This window comes from Arctopsyche grandis, chromosome 6 (genome assembly GCF_051622035.1).
Source record: "Arctopsyche grandis isolate Sample6627 chromosome 6, ASM5162203v2, whole genome shotgun sequence".
NCBI classification, from domain to species: Eukaryota; Metazoa; Arthropoda; class Insecta; order Trichoptera; family Hydropsychidae; genus Arctopsyche; species Arctopsyche grandis.
In genome coordinates this window covers 22,926,859-22,943,553 of record NC_135360.1, presented here as the reverse complement: position 1 = coordinate 22,943,553, position 16,695 = coordinate 22,926,859, and the positions used below count along the sequence as shown (strand labels likewise).

Below are 16,695 nucleotides of genomic sequence, written 5' to 3'. Positions count from 1 at the left end.
TCTTAAAAGGATCGATTTGTGGTTAGAAATCTAAGTTATATAACGCAAAACGTATGAATGTTAACATTGGATACATTTATGTATTATAATTATGCTTAGATTTTACAACTCAGATTATGCCCTTACATTTTAGAACCATTTTAAGGTAAAATACACATACGCTTATTGGTCAAATAGGGCGAGGATTACAGCAGGATGACACGACATTGCCCAAAACCATTACGAGATTTCAACACGTCGAAGGAAATTTTCCACAACTAGCAACAAAAGAAAATGTGTCGACACAGAAGGAAAAATAATAGTGATTTACTAAATGAAGGTTTGTTTCAACATGTTAAATTATAAATGTCGACATTTGTTGATCTGAGAGGGTAAAAATATAGAATATCAATACTTTGAAACGTACAAATTTAAAAAGAAAAATTTACAAATATAAAATTTATAGATTATAAATTTGAAATCACATTCAAATAGTGGTACGATGGTTTTGGTCAATTTGATGAGGAACCGATTCAACAATGAAATGAGATAAATTGGCAAACTGATAGGAAACGTTAGACTTGTAGTCACAAATATCCAATTCTGACCATCAGCACTACAGATTATACTCGGAATAAATTCAACCCACGGGATCGAACATTAGTGCAACCACTAATCTAGCTGCTGGCCTTTCTCGAGCAACGCCAAGCAAATCAGCTATCGTATAAAATATGTAAGTATTTAACGCGGTAAACATTGTACATACATATGCACATAAAATTACAACGTTGCGATCAAAATCAAACGTGCACAAAACCACCAAGGCCAATATCAATTCTCACCTTTGTATATAAACAATGATTCATACATAGGTAGACAGACGCCTATTGTGTCGTTTCTTTCATTCCGCGTATAGGTTTTTCGCTTCATCGCAGCTCTTTTCACGTTTGGCGGGAGATAACAAAAAATAATAAAGAAAAACGAAAATTATATCACGTTTGTTTTGGGAAATTTGAATGGGCATAACATCGGTCGGCTCTTTGGAAATGCCGAGTACAACGACACTGAACTAACAGGAAACGGTAGATTTAATCGCTTCACGAAACAATGGAAATCTCGATAGAACGACCCACCGCCTGTGATTCTTCCATCTATTTATTCCCTTGATTGCTCGCCGCGTTTCAGTTAATTTACAAGTTTCATCACTAAGCGTCGCTGCCGCCTAAGAAATTACGTACGGAGGAATTACTCAACGAATTTGTTCATTATCTTCAATGGAAAAGGACAGAAAGACATTTCTGCGTACATATTATATGTACTCAATGTGTACATATATATATATGTAAAATATATAAAGCTTCTGGTCTTTAATAATAAGTCCAATGAGTGATCGGTGCACTGCTTTCGACTTCAGACAGTCACACCTAAGCCGACATTAGTCACTAGCGGTACTACCCTCAAAAAATTTTTGCACTACCACTAATAGTAGATTTATTTAAGAAATTGATGAAGTAAAGCGCTAGACTGAAAAAGGCTTCTACACAGCTCAAATTACCGATTAGCGAGTGTCAAATTAAAAAATAAGCAAATTTTTACGTGCTCCTTGCTTAAGGAATTGTTGTGTGGAAGGGATGGAGTTAGTTTTTAAATATTATATCCATATACGATTGGTTATATTTGAAAGTGGCGGAAGTAAAATTTTCAAATCCAAAAAAAATATTTTTGTTTGGCTTAATTCACAAATTGTCATCACTTATTTTAATTCGAAATGTTCAGAATCTAGGAAAAGCAGAATAAACGTATTATAAGGCCACCAGTATTTTTAAATATTGTTAAACGCAAAACATTATATTTAATGTCTTGCGATATATGTATTTCTCGAAATGACGAAAAGTGGACTTATGCTACTTTCAAATATAACGACTCATACATGTATTGACTCATACATGTATTGATATAATTGACAAGTGAAAAACATATGTAGGTTTCCGAAAAAATCGGACGGCGAAGAGCCTCTCATTTTTAAATCGGTCATAATTCAATATCTGTATAAATTAGGAAATATTCCCAAGCATAAATACGATATTTGCGGCCCCTTTGAATAGGAGGTCAAAAAGGATATCGAGTTTTGACTCATTCTTCGACTAATCCACACAACGTTTTCTTTTAAATTCAAAACAATTCAACTAACATTAAATTTAATTTTTTATAATTTGGTTCTATCGGTAATACCGAAAGTCGAATTTTGTCAAATTTTGTATCGATATTGGAATCCCTAGTCACACCTGACGACCTTTCAATTTCAGTTTAAAATATTTGCCTGTATATTTTTGGTGTGAATTTTACACATATGTAGATTCATATTTACATATTATTTATTTCTATTGAAAATATCATCAATCAAATGTGTAATTAATTTTAAGGCCGTCTTACAAGTAAGTCTTTGTATGGTACGATGTTTGAAATGTAACTCAATTTCAGAACGAATAATTATTAAACAACATTCAATACCGAAACGCAATCTTGTTGTAGATTTACGGTTTAATTTCAAATATTCACGCTTACGAATTGTTAAAATGTTTCACTTTCATGTGTAAATTTCCCAGCGGAAACATTAATACTTATCGTCGAGTAAAAATTCTTCGAAACTTCTATAATATACAACAATTTGTATATAATTGTGTAAATTATGGAGAATGCGAAAAAATATGGAATTAAATTATAATAATATAACAAACCAAGGAAGTCGACAAGAATTTTTTGGCATATAAATCATATAAATAGCGCCAAATTTAGTGATTATGGTATTTATATACGTAAAAAAGCGGTTAGACAGATTCGTGTGCACTCGTTTGAAATACGGCCTTAATCTGAATGCTTAATTCAATTAAAAAATTTCACACTCAATTACCCGCTCTTTTACTTTGTATATTCAAAACAAAAAAAAATGTATATAATATAATATATACATCTGAGAATTGATTAAAAACTCAGGGATAATTCATACGGCCGTGGAAATACTGCTATCAAGATAGAAATCCTGCACAAGGAAACGAATATAATAAATCATCCAAGAACAGGAGCACATTCAAAAAGTAACCATGACTAATGATATGGAATCTAATAGTATAATATTATACCACACGAGCGACAATTGGTCATCGTTCTGAAGAACTTAGGTTATATTTACGAACGTCACTAATTTCCACCAGAGTGATTCACCGAATGGTCATGGGTCCTCAGCTGGTGCGTCTGTCTGATCTGTCTGCCAGAACACGGTCAGATCACCTCGTCCATTAGCGATGAAATCTACTGATGCACACAAAAACATATGCGTGTGGATATTCGGAGAGGAGAGAATCCGAGAACGGATCCACTTTAGTTGGCTCGACTAGCTCAGCCAGTCTCCAAACTGACATTTAACCATTGAGTTATGCAACCTTTTACACAGAGATCTTCGAAACGATCCAGCCAGGAAATAATCGACTCGGGGTCAGAATAGAAGGTGCCCTGTTAAAATAGACGGCGAAGAGTTGCGCTAATTAATGTGCACAAGTGTTACGTGACAGTGTTCAGGTGCATGTACTAACGCTGAGTAAGGTATGAAAGATAACCTTTTTCAAAGTGCGCACAAAAGTTCATCAATGCTTAATTAAATGGCGTGACGTCATTCATATGAAGTTTATGGCCGTGGAAAGTTAAACAGTGTTTCATATTTAATTTGAGAACTGGTTTCTTTGTAGGTAGTTGAGGTAAAGGTCACATGGGACGCTAAGTGGTACAATTTCGCATTGTTTATTCACTGGGAGGTGTGGTTTGGGTATATGCGCGGAATTAGCCGAAGAAAGCGACGTAGTATAATGGTTAGAAACGTTGATAAATGTTTGGATGTTCAGAAACAAGACTATGTACAATAGGAGTTCAAAATAAATCACAGCATTTGCAATGTATGAATGGATTTGCATAAAATAGAAGAGTCATGCCTTGCCCATATTTCAAATTAATAGACGATTTACAATGCTAGCCAAATTAACACCATTTTATCAATGGATTTATAAAACTTTTATACTATACATCTAACTAATATATAAAAACAAATTTTATATATGTATGCAGGGCTGAGAAGAGGGGGGATGGTACAAATTCCAGGACCCTGTCTGAAATGGTGAGCAATGTAAGCGAAGCCTGCAAATTCCCGTCTGCCCAGCGGTGACGAATTCGTCGACAAAATTCGCCGTTCGCAGTTAAGTACTTACAATAAGTATGTACTTATTAAACGCACATTATTGATTTTTATTTTTAATAAATATCTTTTTTTTTTGGTCACTAAATTAATTTTCTTCTAGGCCCGAATTTTCTCTCGGCACTTATGTACATATGTATGTATGTCTGCGATTCACGGATACAATTTTCAACCAAAGATGATATACTATCTCAAGTACATGCACTTAAAACCTCAACGAAATTTGGCTCGGAAGCCTGGATCGAAGGGCTCCAAAGCAAAAATGCACGGCAAGTGTTTGTAAACAACTAATTTTCGACAATCAGACAAACAAATTTGGTATACTATCTCATGGCATTATAAATAAAATCGTAGTCCGTTTTTGAATCCTGGGTCAAGGTGCCCTCATGCAGATTTACACCGGCACGAGCAACGTCAGGTACTATGTACATAGTATTTTTTATCATCTAGTATTAGTATTTTTACCATCCATTTTCTATAAATTTGGTTTATTTTTCAAAATATTGACAAATATGCATTATTAACTGTATATGTATATAACCTTATAGTCAAAGATATACAAATGAGCCGTTATATTTGAAAGGAGCGGAAGTCCAATTTTCAGTTCCAAAAACACTACTACTGTTTGACTTAATTCACAAAATGTTATCACTTCTATTAATACGATATGTCCAAAATCTCGGAAAATCAGAATAAACGTAATAAACAGACCACGAGTATTTTTTTTGAAATATTGTTAAATTCAAAACACTATTTTTAATGTTTTGCGAGAAATTTTTCGAAATGATGTAAAGTGGAATTATGTCACTTTTAAATATATGCCGCTCGTATGTATGTTAGATTAAAAAGTAATATGTGTCATTACTCATTATACATATTGCACGCATAAAACCAAAGAGTTCAAAAATCTATAAACAACCAGTGAACCCATAGAAAAAACGAATAAGAAAATTAATTAATATTATGCACAATTCCAAAAAAAAATATTATTAAATATATAATAATAAATACTGAGCAAAAAAAGCACACATTTACACGCACAGTCAAGTCACTGTCTAAATTTTTTAACGTTCAAACCACATCCTGTATTTTCACTGCTATTTATATTATCCTTCCTGTATAGAGTAACAAAAAAAGACCATAAAAGTAAATAAAAAAAACGAGATAACACAAATTTGTACGAGATATACAAAAAAAACTGGTTTTCAAAAATAAACAAACAGCGCAAAATCATCAATGAAACCACCCAACAGCAAAGATCCAATCGACAGAATCGACACAAACGAGAACAGTATTACACGCCCGATAACGATGTTTAGTCATCTGGTATGACTCGACGAAATCCATCATTACGCATCCCTTTTCATGCATGATTGTTGCCAATCGGCAATGCGCGATCCTCGTCAGCTCCGTTCTGGCCAGCCAAACGTCAAAACTTCTGGGGTCCGGAACCTCGTTATCGCCATATAACGATCCGTTAACCGTTTCGCGTGTTTTATAATCGGAAGAACACCGGCGTGGCCACTTTGATCCAGAATAGGTTGGTCTGGCCTATTCGAGGCCCCGAGACCAGTCCAGCTCTTGGCGAACAGGTTTTAACCGTAAGCCGCCCACAAGAGTTGCGTTGACACCACCTTCGGCGACCTTCGAAGAACCAGGCCAGCACCAACTCCAACATTAATAATTTCACATAGTCGAAGAATCGATATCGTTGATAACTGTGTCCGAATCGATAGCTCGTCTGTGTCTACTACACCTTGGATGTGAGCCATTGTGTGGAATGCTTAATGCGCGGGACGAGAAATGATGGCGTTCCGCGACGAATGACAAGCTGTCACAATGATAGAATCGAATTGAATTTAATATAATTGCACGTTGGCGTGTCATGTGACAAATACCTATTGGGAAAAAGTCGTTAGCGATGAATCAATTTAACGATATCTTTCAATTTAATGTGATTTGGTAAGTGTCATGCTAATGGCCCACCAGCAGATTAAGAGAAGTTTCGTGACATCATCATCATCTTACCATAATTCAATCAATCTGTATAAACAATGAATAAAATTTAAATCTTACAACAGAGAAAAAGATAGTCCGTTCCGTGAGAGACTACAATAGACACAGCTCATCGAAAATTGACAACATGTAAAAACAAACGATTAGGAAGGAGATAATAATAATAAATTACAACCAAAATTATGAAATGTTAGATTTCTATTTGAAAACATTTTAGATATAGACAGATTGCATTGTATTGAGCATAACAAAAGCTAAAAGAGTGAAAATTGAAAGATAACCGTATATTAACTTGCAGTTTTTAAAAGGCCTAAAAGGTTCTTGGAAACTGATTTTCTGTAAAATATTAAAAGCATTATTAAATACGACGGGGTCTTGTCTATTTCATATATTATATTATATATGGCTGGTAAAAGTCTGTTTATCTTATCCATATCTCAAAACAGCACTCCAACTTATGTATGAATTGACACAAAGGGACACTTTAAGGTAAAACCGTCAACCCAACACCATTACTACTTACTAATTTACTGAGAATCTCAGGCAAAAAAAAAATAGAATATAACTAAACAGAATGATTGAATTCAAATCTATTGTGATCGAACAGCAGCGTAGCGGAAAATTTGCCAACAATAGCTGTCGTCGTTACGAAAAGCATTTTTCCTTTCCAACATTGGCCGTTGAAAATTAAGCAAAGTTCGAAACGACTCACCAAACACCAAATTGACAAAATCGAAAACAAATCACGACATCTAATAAAACCAGGGTTGCGAAATCGGATCAAAATTTACCGACTCCGGCTATATTTTATGTTTCGACTCAGACTGCAAACGATTTTAGTACGATGCACTTTTCCTTCCAAAGTATAAAATTATTAGTAAATATAAAAAAAAAACGGACGCGATGTTTGTATGTATGTATGTATATATGTGCCGTGCATCGACAAGTATGAGGATTTCAAAATTTTAGAATACCAACAATATACGTTATGCATATAGGGATGTGACGTGACGATCAATCGTGTCGCGTAAACTCAGGGTACGTCTGACATGTGCTTCTGACATGAAACGGGTGTCGTCAGCTTCAGATGCGCTGCGCGGGATCGTACTCACACATACAAATCCACGAAGACACACATATACACACACGGGCGAACGGGGAGCGTTTTAATACACGCGCGCGCCTATAAATTATCACTATATTATAACATATAACTTTATTTTAATTCGTGTATCAATTCCTTTCTGAAGCCACCCGTCGAAATCAACGGACACATCACTAGTTAGTAATAAAAATAATAGCTAAATAAATAAAAAAATAAAAAAAAAATCACTAAAAATTGCATGTAACACAATTTATTGAATTATTGAAGTAACGAAATATGTATAAATAAAAAGTAAGTATGTATGTATGTACATTTTTAGTACCTATATGTGTATGAATTTCATTACACAAACAAACCAATTTAATAAAAAATGAGAATAAAAAAGTATGAGACGGAGGAAACAGAAGGTTTTATTTATAATGCAATTTAAATTCATGATTTTTATAAAAAAATTATTAAATTTCAATTTATTAGTCGATTTACTTCAATACAATTAGAGAGTCTAGTTGACGCATACCGTAATAGTAATAATTCCAAATAAAAAGGAGTCGGAGTCTGTTGATTTTTATTAACGACTCCGACTCCGCTTTAAATGCTCCGACTCCACAGCCCTGAATCAATCGCAAACAAACAAAAACAAACTAAAAATCGTAAAGTGAATCGGCGCGAATGAAACGCAGAGTACAAAGAGTACAGGTGGGAGAGTATATAAACGTGTGTAAAACGAACGCATCGAGCGTAAAACCCAGTGTTTTCCTGGTTACCGTTAGTCCAATGTTATTGAGCACCGCTTGATACTGACAATGAGATGTATACGTGCACGAGACATCACGAGACCACAAACAACACGATGAAGAATACCAAAACCGGCCAGATATTTACAACATGCACACGAACACACCCATATATTCGTACGAGTGGTAATACTCGACTGGAATACGTAACAGTGCGAATGCCATAAATTCTAAATGTACGTACTGGGTACGATTCGAGAAAGAAGTTCACGTTGAATTTGGGTCTCGGTGACTGTCATGTCTGATACGAAGCCCTCGGGCTACTAGCTTGTATCTGGCTGCCTTCTCATCTCGCATACCGTTTTCATAGTTTACAGGTCTTTCATCAACTTCATCGCTCTGGAGAAATGCCCGAGATGACTGAAGCATACGTGCGTGCCTTATAACGGTGCATGTGAATATTTCATGGTATTTAACTACTGTAATATATATGCACACCCCCATTGTGAAGACACTTCGGCTGTATATAATATGTAGGTGGGTTAAAGTGGGTTGGTTTTTGAAGGTCAAAGTATTTGATGGGGTAGAGTTTGAGAATTTAACCTTTCATCTAAGAATCTTTGATGGAGATATATGTGTATGTAGGTCATTATATAATAAAACCATTTTTAATATGTATAGAATTATCTTAAGATATTGCAGTAAATAAATAAAAAATAACAACCAGGTCCACTTTATAAGTGTAGAAATTTCAAAATTGGCCATCGTAGAAAACAAAGAAAATTCTTCAGATTCTTACAATCTGCGTTAAAAGAATGTTAATTACAATTATAAGACTTACGGATAAAAAACAAAGATTGATGTTATGTATAGGTTTTCGAATCTATAAAAATTCAATGGTTTTCCACTGCGTTTTTCCCTATATTGATGTGATATTTTACAATCGTGTTGACGGGGAGATGAAAATGATGGATAATGTTGAGATATGCCATACAAGTGCACTCGGGCCAACTCGGCCCAGTCGATCCCCTATAGTGACTTGATAGCGGAATTCGGCGTGTTTAGCTTCATCAGATTATGCCTTTATGTTCATACATATATTTACATATGTATCTACTGATGATTACAGATATGTAACTTAAACAAGTTAATTTTTAAATGAAAAATTATATGTGTATGAATATATAGTAACTTAATTCTATATAAATACACGAATCGTACATGGGGGGGGATATACATAATAAAACCATAAAATACGTAAAACCATATTCGCTATGGGATAAATACTGACATCAGATTCAGTATATAAACCGTGCCGACGTACGACAATCAGTCACAACATCAGACTCCCGTCAGTATATTCATAACCTACGATTCAGCAGTGCAGCAAATTATAAACAGTTCTACACATATTTATCTTAAGTTCATCGTTCCAATATTTAAGTGTTCCTCGAATATATTAGTGATAATTTATAAAACATAATATAAGAATTCAGTGTTAAAGAATCTCTTTCACTCATAACTATAAATAAATATTGATTGTTGACTGAATCGTCATCATCCTAATCAACGTTTTTAATAAAAAAAAAACACAAACAACCCCTGGAACGTGACAGTACATATACGTACGTAGAAAGTTTCCTATAAGCATGAAAAAAGTAAAAAAAAAAGACGACACAGATCTTGTTTTAAATCAAGATCAAACATTCGAAATTTCAATTCCTAGTATCCTATGGAGTATGTTGCTACATGTTTTGCATTCATGGGAAGTTTTATTCAACATATTGAAACATGCACTTGTTACCACTTTGTATGCAAGGCAACGTCGAGTCTGAATAAAAATCAAGTGCATACGAATCCAAAAGAAGAGACGGCATTGAATGAATGATCAAAGAGCAGTTGTAGAAAGATTCAATTTTTTTTTTCAAAGGCTATATATAAGATGACACTCGGCTAACATTGCACCTTTTTCTTCAACGACCAAAAAGGCAAGAAAAAAAATCGCGAGCATTTACTTTCCTCATTTTCTCTTTTCGCGACAAAACAATAAGAGATACGACATAATGGAGCGGTGTTTGACCGAACGTAACATCGCCAGTGTCAAAATTGACAACTTTCTTTTCGAGACGAACTTAAACTAACTTTAGCGAGTCGCAAGTCGGCTTCCTTGGGTTATTTCGAGGGCGATTTTCATCTGATGATCGCGTCCCATACCGACGCGTACGCTCGTAACGGTACAACTCCGATCAAAATTTAGAAAGGCGTCAGCTTTTATATACCAATTGGATACGATTGTCTCATTGCGTGTATTATAGATGTGCAAACGAATTGAAATTTAACACTGATCCGATTGTGCAACGGAGTCTAAGCGTTCGTTTGACCCCGAAAATGTGAGACAACGCACTAAAAATCCACGCATGTTCTTCTCCGAGGAAAAGGATTTTTTCTAATGTCCTTTTATTTCTTGTACGAATAATTAAAATAAAACAATAGAGGCACGTTTGCCGTGGGTGTAATCAGTTCGTGAAAGTGTCACGGTGCCGTTTTTACTGTTAACGTGTAATTACACAAACAGTAGTTAGTTACTGTTAAACTGCGTGCGCGTTTGTTCAACAGTAAGCATTCTCTGGTTATAATTATAATAATATAAAAATATACATACATTCAGGTATAATATAATGTACGTACAATGTGTTTGGTTTGAAGATAAAAGCCCTTAGGTTGAATTGAATCATGAATTCATTTGTCATGCATGTCATTGTGGAACCGGGGAATGTAAATCAAATGGAAAATGCAAGTTTAGCTAGATTTCTGATTATTTCAAGCTTAAATTTCTTCTTGTTAGAACAATATGATAAGTTTTTATTACATGTGATACATATACAAGAAAGCTGTATCACGGCCGTAGCCAGGATTTTTTTTGGGGAGGCTGAAACACAAGTGCACCCCCTTTTTTAGCTTTTAAGCTTTTTTCATTCGAAATGCCATATTCCCTTCGGGCCTGGGCCAGTCTATATATTGTTACGTACGCCGCGGATTGAGCGAATTGCACTTAGACCAACGGATATCTGTTATCGGATTAACTAAATGCATGCACTTACTTCCAAAGATTATATCTGGACTCTAAGTGCATTTAGGCTAAACAATGACCGTTATTAGTTATTTCTCAGAATCAGTACGGGAAGACCCAATGTCGTGGAAATACATATCCGAATACGTGACTATACAACAGGTAAACAGATTAGGCGCCCTGAGAGATCTACCCTTTATAAGGCGGTACGTAGGCGATATCATGTCATTCTGGACTTAGCAGTGACACTGCGTGTATCTCCTTAATCATCAATAAATGCTGTGAAACGACTGTTGGCCTTTTACTTGGATCCTCCACCCACCCCTACGCAACAATATCAATTACTGAAAAAATCAACTGAATACGGTATGAGATTCAGTGAAAAAGTTTATAAAATGTTCATTAGAAATCTCCACATAACGATATAAACATATACATATATACATAAGAGGAAGATCAATTAATCTAATTATTAAAAAAAAAATCATGTCTCACTTCTATATTGTAAATAGGTTTTTGAGCTCTTTTTCCTATTATGCTGTAGATTAACATTAGAATAATATAATAATATGATTACTAACCAAATTAAATTAAATTGTAAAATAGAAAATGATCAGTAGATCAGTAGCTATTAAAATAGATATAAGATGTATTGTGAACATAATTTCGTAATAATAAAAAGCATTTAAAAATCAAAATGTGTCACTTCTCTTCATATTTAACAGCAAAATTCGCGTTCGCAATACATATATGTTTATTTATGAAAAACGTCATTTTTATAGGTAAAATTTAAAGATTTATAAAACAAAAACGATAAAATTTAAGGAAAATATAATATTCTTTACATTTTGTATGACTTACATTTTACATTTAGTTCGAAAAGTACCAGACAAATATTCTATATTTGGAAACGCATGAAAAATTCATAAGCTAAATTACAATTCTCATAATTATATATTATTTTTAATTTAAGGGGGCTGGCGCCCCCATGGCTCCCTCTCCTAGCTACAGACATGACGTAAATTGATTCTAAGAAAATGTAGAAATATAGCGTGGGTCGAGTTTTCAAATTAAGAAAATTGAAATTGAATTTAATTGAAATCTATAAATAATGGAAGCTTGTAGATGTGAGTGTGTAAGTATAAACAATGATGATGGTGTAGAAATATCTTAAGAATTAAAAGCAAATCAAACTGATCCAATCCATTAAAGATTCAATCAAATAGAAATTCTACTAGTACCTACTTATTTGCTCATCATATCAATTTTATAATTTAGCATTAGTCCAAAATAAGAGAAGAAAAAGTATAACAAAAAAACAAGACTAGAATACCAATTTCAACTTGAGCACTTCAACTCCAGTCCAACAGATATTGAATCATTAGCAAATGCATTAACAGATTTTTTAACGTTGAATTTACTGTTGTGATGATTAACGCCAATTTTCTATTTTCACGTCTCGGTGTGGGTTGATTAATGCGAGTCCGAAGTTTATTTCAGGATCCAAACCTGCCTATTGCGTACACGTGTAGTTTACACAAAAAAAAGCAATCAGACATATCCGATGTCAAAAACACAAACAACAAAGCAATCAAAATATTGTAAATTTAATCTATTAAAATCGTTCCGGAAATCAAGACAACATTCGAATACTGGGAACCGGTATACACACGAGGCATATAAATACACAAGGAGATGAGGCAAACTGATGAACTAGGTGCCGCACTAAATTTAAATTAACCACCTTGTCGTCTCCGGTTGAAATACAGCCGAGCACATTTCGTGGAATCCGAGAGCAAAACTTACCGGCTATTTAACTCCATCAAAGATGCCCGGTAATAATACGACCAGATGAGTTCACAACTCAATTAGCAAACAGCTGAGAATCGAATGCGATGGCGACTCATCGACTAATCGGAAGTATCGAATGTAAACAAAACTGTTGCGCAACCGCCGAGCGAGTCTTTCAGGTCACGACAGATTTGCTTGGGAGCATCAAATTAAATTAGCCAAACGAGCGCCTCCCCGAAGCTGTGACCGACACCGTGGTGTAAATCAAAAAGACAAACGTAAAGTGCACGAAAGGCCAAGCCCAAAATAAATACGGTAGGTATGTGTAGTAGAAGTAGCGTGTGCGACGAGGAGTGCCATCGGAGAGCTGGAACTATAAATAGGGGAACGCGCCAAGTAAGTCCCCTAGGAAGGCAACGAGGATCGAATTTGAGTCATCGTCGAAGGATAATAAGCCCAAAGTGTGTGGATAGATATATGAAGAGACCCAGAGGTACGGAGCGGATGCAAGGTGTGGTCTTGGAACAGAGCAGACACGCGATATGTATGTCTGGTCGTAAACAGCAAATAGACCAGCCCTGCGAAACGAGTGTACAAAACGAAACGTTTAGTTTGCATAATTTGAAAGAACTCGATCTACAACGCTTCGTTAGCGCGCTAATGAAGGGATTGATTATAATAATATGCGCGTTGATACCGACCCTTTGAATGCAGACCAACGCCGATCGGCGTTTTGCCAACAAGTCCATGGACCTGAAAAACGCCGATAGGCGTTGATATTTTGAGCATGTACAAAGTAAACAAGAATACTACCCGCTAAGTCTTTCCCGGTAGCATTGAAAAAAAATGCATTGAACATGGGTCGTGTAATCCATGTCATTCATTTGTCAACGTTTATAAAGACTGGTTTACACCGGAATTTATGAATGTATAACCATAGCAGAATTTCCCGATGGAAATCCCTAACTGTTGAGTATTTTAGATTGTGGCTTGGCATTTAGATTGTGAGCATTACATTTGAACAACAATGCAGAAGATGGAACTAGTTTTGGAAAAATACATTCATTAATAGACTTCTTTTGTTCATTTTATATTGTTGCAAGATATATTAGAGAGTTAACTTTACAAATCCTCGGCGGTAGTCATCTAGGGTTTGTTTGGATCAGCTACAATTTTTATATATGCTTTCTATTAAATTTCAAAATAATAATGTTGGCGAAATTTTCAGCGTGATGGGCTTTCAACAGAAAAGACGTCAGCACGTTAAAATTTGGGTTAAATTTTGTTTTCCCTTCAATGATGATATATAGATTTGTCCACAAAATGAGCCAGCACTAGTTTTCTGACTTATGTAAGTTTTGGGCTGTACATGCAGCAGACTGGTTTAAGATAAAATTTAGCCCTATTGAACTAATGCAGCAATTAAATTGTCCGATTTAATGCCGAATTGGTCCAAAAAATCGGAAGGTGTTAGTCTCGCATTAGCAACTGGACGTTTGGGAATGGAATTATAGACGGTAGAATTGAAAAGTCAACAAACTTTTAGTTTTATTGAAATATTCTTAGTTCGCGAGTTATTTAGACTAAACTATGAAGACACTTCTTGTATTTTCATTCTGTTATCGTGGAAAAAGGAGGTAGAAAAGGGAAGTACTGGAATGTTACCGGAGATAATGTAAAAGGGTGAAAGGAAGAGCGCAAGAAAGATGAGTAGAAGAAGATAGATTGATGACGATTTTGGGGCTCCCAGGTTTTGAAGCCCGGAACCGTCACTCCCTTCGCACAGCTCTGTGTATTAGATTAAGTAATTGCAGGTCGCTACCCCTGCTGCCCTTATACCTTTCATTCTCACATTTACTTGTTTTTCTTTAGTTTTTGTGTGACTGGCTGCTAGATAAAATACCGGGACAACTAATTCATGGACAGACGGGGGGACAGATCTATAAACCAGGACATTCCCTGGTCCACCAGGACGTATGGCAGCCCTATAATAGTAGAATGTAAAGCCGGCTATTTATCTGTGACAGGTACGCAAACAAATACTTGAATTGATTGTTATTGTATAGATTTAATGCTAGTAAAGTAAAGATAACAGTTTTCCGCAGCAATAATTGCGAAGATTTATCACAGCGACAAACTAATAGATAGTCGTAGTACTTTTTCAAGGACTCCAAATATTAATAAACAATGGATGATGATATGAAGTTATCGCCACTAATTGTAAATATTTTGTAAACTACGATCTATAATTTAAAAATAGTTTTTTTTTTAATAAAAACTCTTAAAACGAATTACTTTAGTATTCCAAATATGTATAAGTTTACAGAAGTAATGAAGCAAACCCATTGAATCGTACGGTATGAACGTATGTACTCGAGGTTTCCAGTTGGGAAGGACGTTTTTTCAAGTAATTTTTAATTTGTATGATCTTATTATTTCAACAAGTTTCCCCTACATTTTTTCAAATATGAGAATCACTGTTATCGATCACTGTCAAACATATTTCAACACGAGGTTAAAATATCACCGAAAACACTCTAAAGGGTGAGTTTTGGGAGGATCGCGATGGCACAGACTAAGTTTTTTGCATGCGCAAAACCATCGGTTGTCCGTCGACATAAGGCATACCCCTAGTATTCTAAAAATTGTTTTTTTGAAATCTCCATACTTGTCGACGCATCCGCCGTATACATATGTACATACCCACATACCCACAAACATACATACATCGCGTCTGTTTTTTATATATAGTATATATTATATTATTATTTTTAAATTAGATGAAATACTCAAAAGGTATCTCATCTACTATAACAATTTCGTAAGTCGAAAAACAAAATATTTACATTTTTTATGTCAGCCGCGGTTCAGGCAGGTATGAAATTATGAGCAATCAAATGACTCATGAAAGGATAAGCACAAATAAATTGGTCACAGATTGCTTACAATTGAACACGATCACGACAGCGCCCGCAGCACTGCTTCGATCAGAACAAAATTTAGAATTTCGAACACAAATTTCGGATATATTTACGAAACATTAATTTCGTAACAGTGACACAATGTGCCTAAAAAAGAACACATATAATAAATGTAATTAATAATTTTTGCTCTACTTCTTACGCTCGAGTTTTCATTTGCATAACATTATCGCGGATTTATATATGACTTATATAAAATTGAAACCCGTAAAATGCCACTCCGTTCGCAATAGTAAATTTCAAAAGCAGATAATGATTCATTCAGCGTACATAATGGATGGACGCATACACATTTGAAACGCAGATAAAGCGAAACGCCCACAAAACAGCTAACAGGTGCAGGTAAATAGATAAATGTTTATTAGGAAATAAATTTTCTATTTACAAGTTCTTATATAGTATACGTACATACATATGTACATAGTTAACTTGTTAAAAGATCGATAAAATTAATCGAATCCGTCATACGATTTTAATCTAATCATACTTCTAGGAATGTATTATACATTACATTCGAAATTATCGTGTCGATTTTGTGTGTCGACAATGAAGACAATCATTAACTATGATTTTTCACGTTGAAGGAATGATAACAACCGATGTAATTAATTCCGCTAAGCTATATTCATGTTGACCTTAGAAAACGCTCAGAAGAAAAAATCTAGACCAAATTCTAATCGGCTACTTTGTTCCGACTATATTGTATCGGAGTATTGTAATGGAAAATAAAAAGTGTTACAACTTGAGAGATCATTCACAACCACTCATGAATATTC

At 34.8% G+C, this 16,695-nt stretch overlaps 1 protein-coding gene across 1 annotated transcript in view; it reads right to left on the bottom strand.

The window, feature by feature from the left end:
- The window catches only part of lmgB (lemming B), a 63,637-nt gene that overhangs the window by 43,795 nt on the left and 3,147 nt on the right, over window positions 1-16,695 (bottom strand). The gene's annotated exons all lie outside the window — the stretch shown is intronic.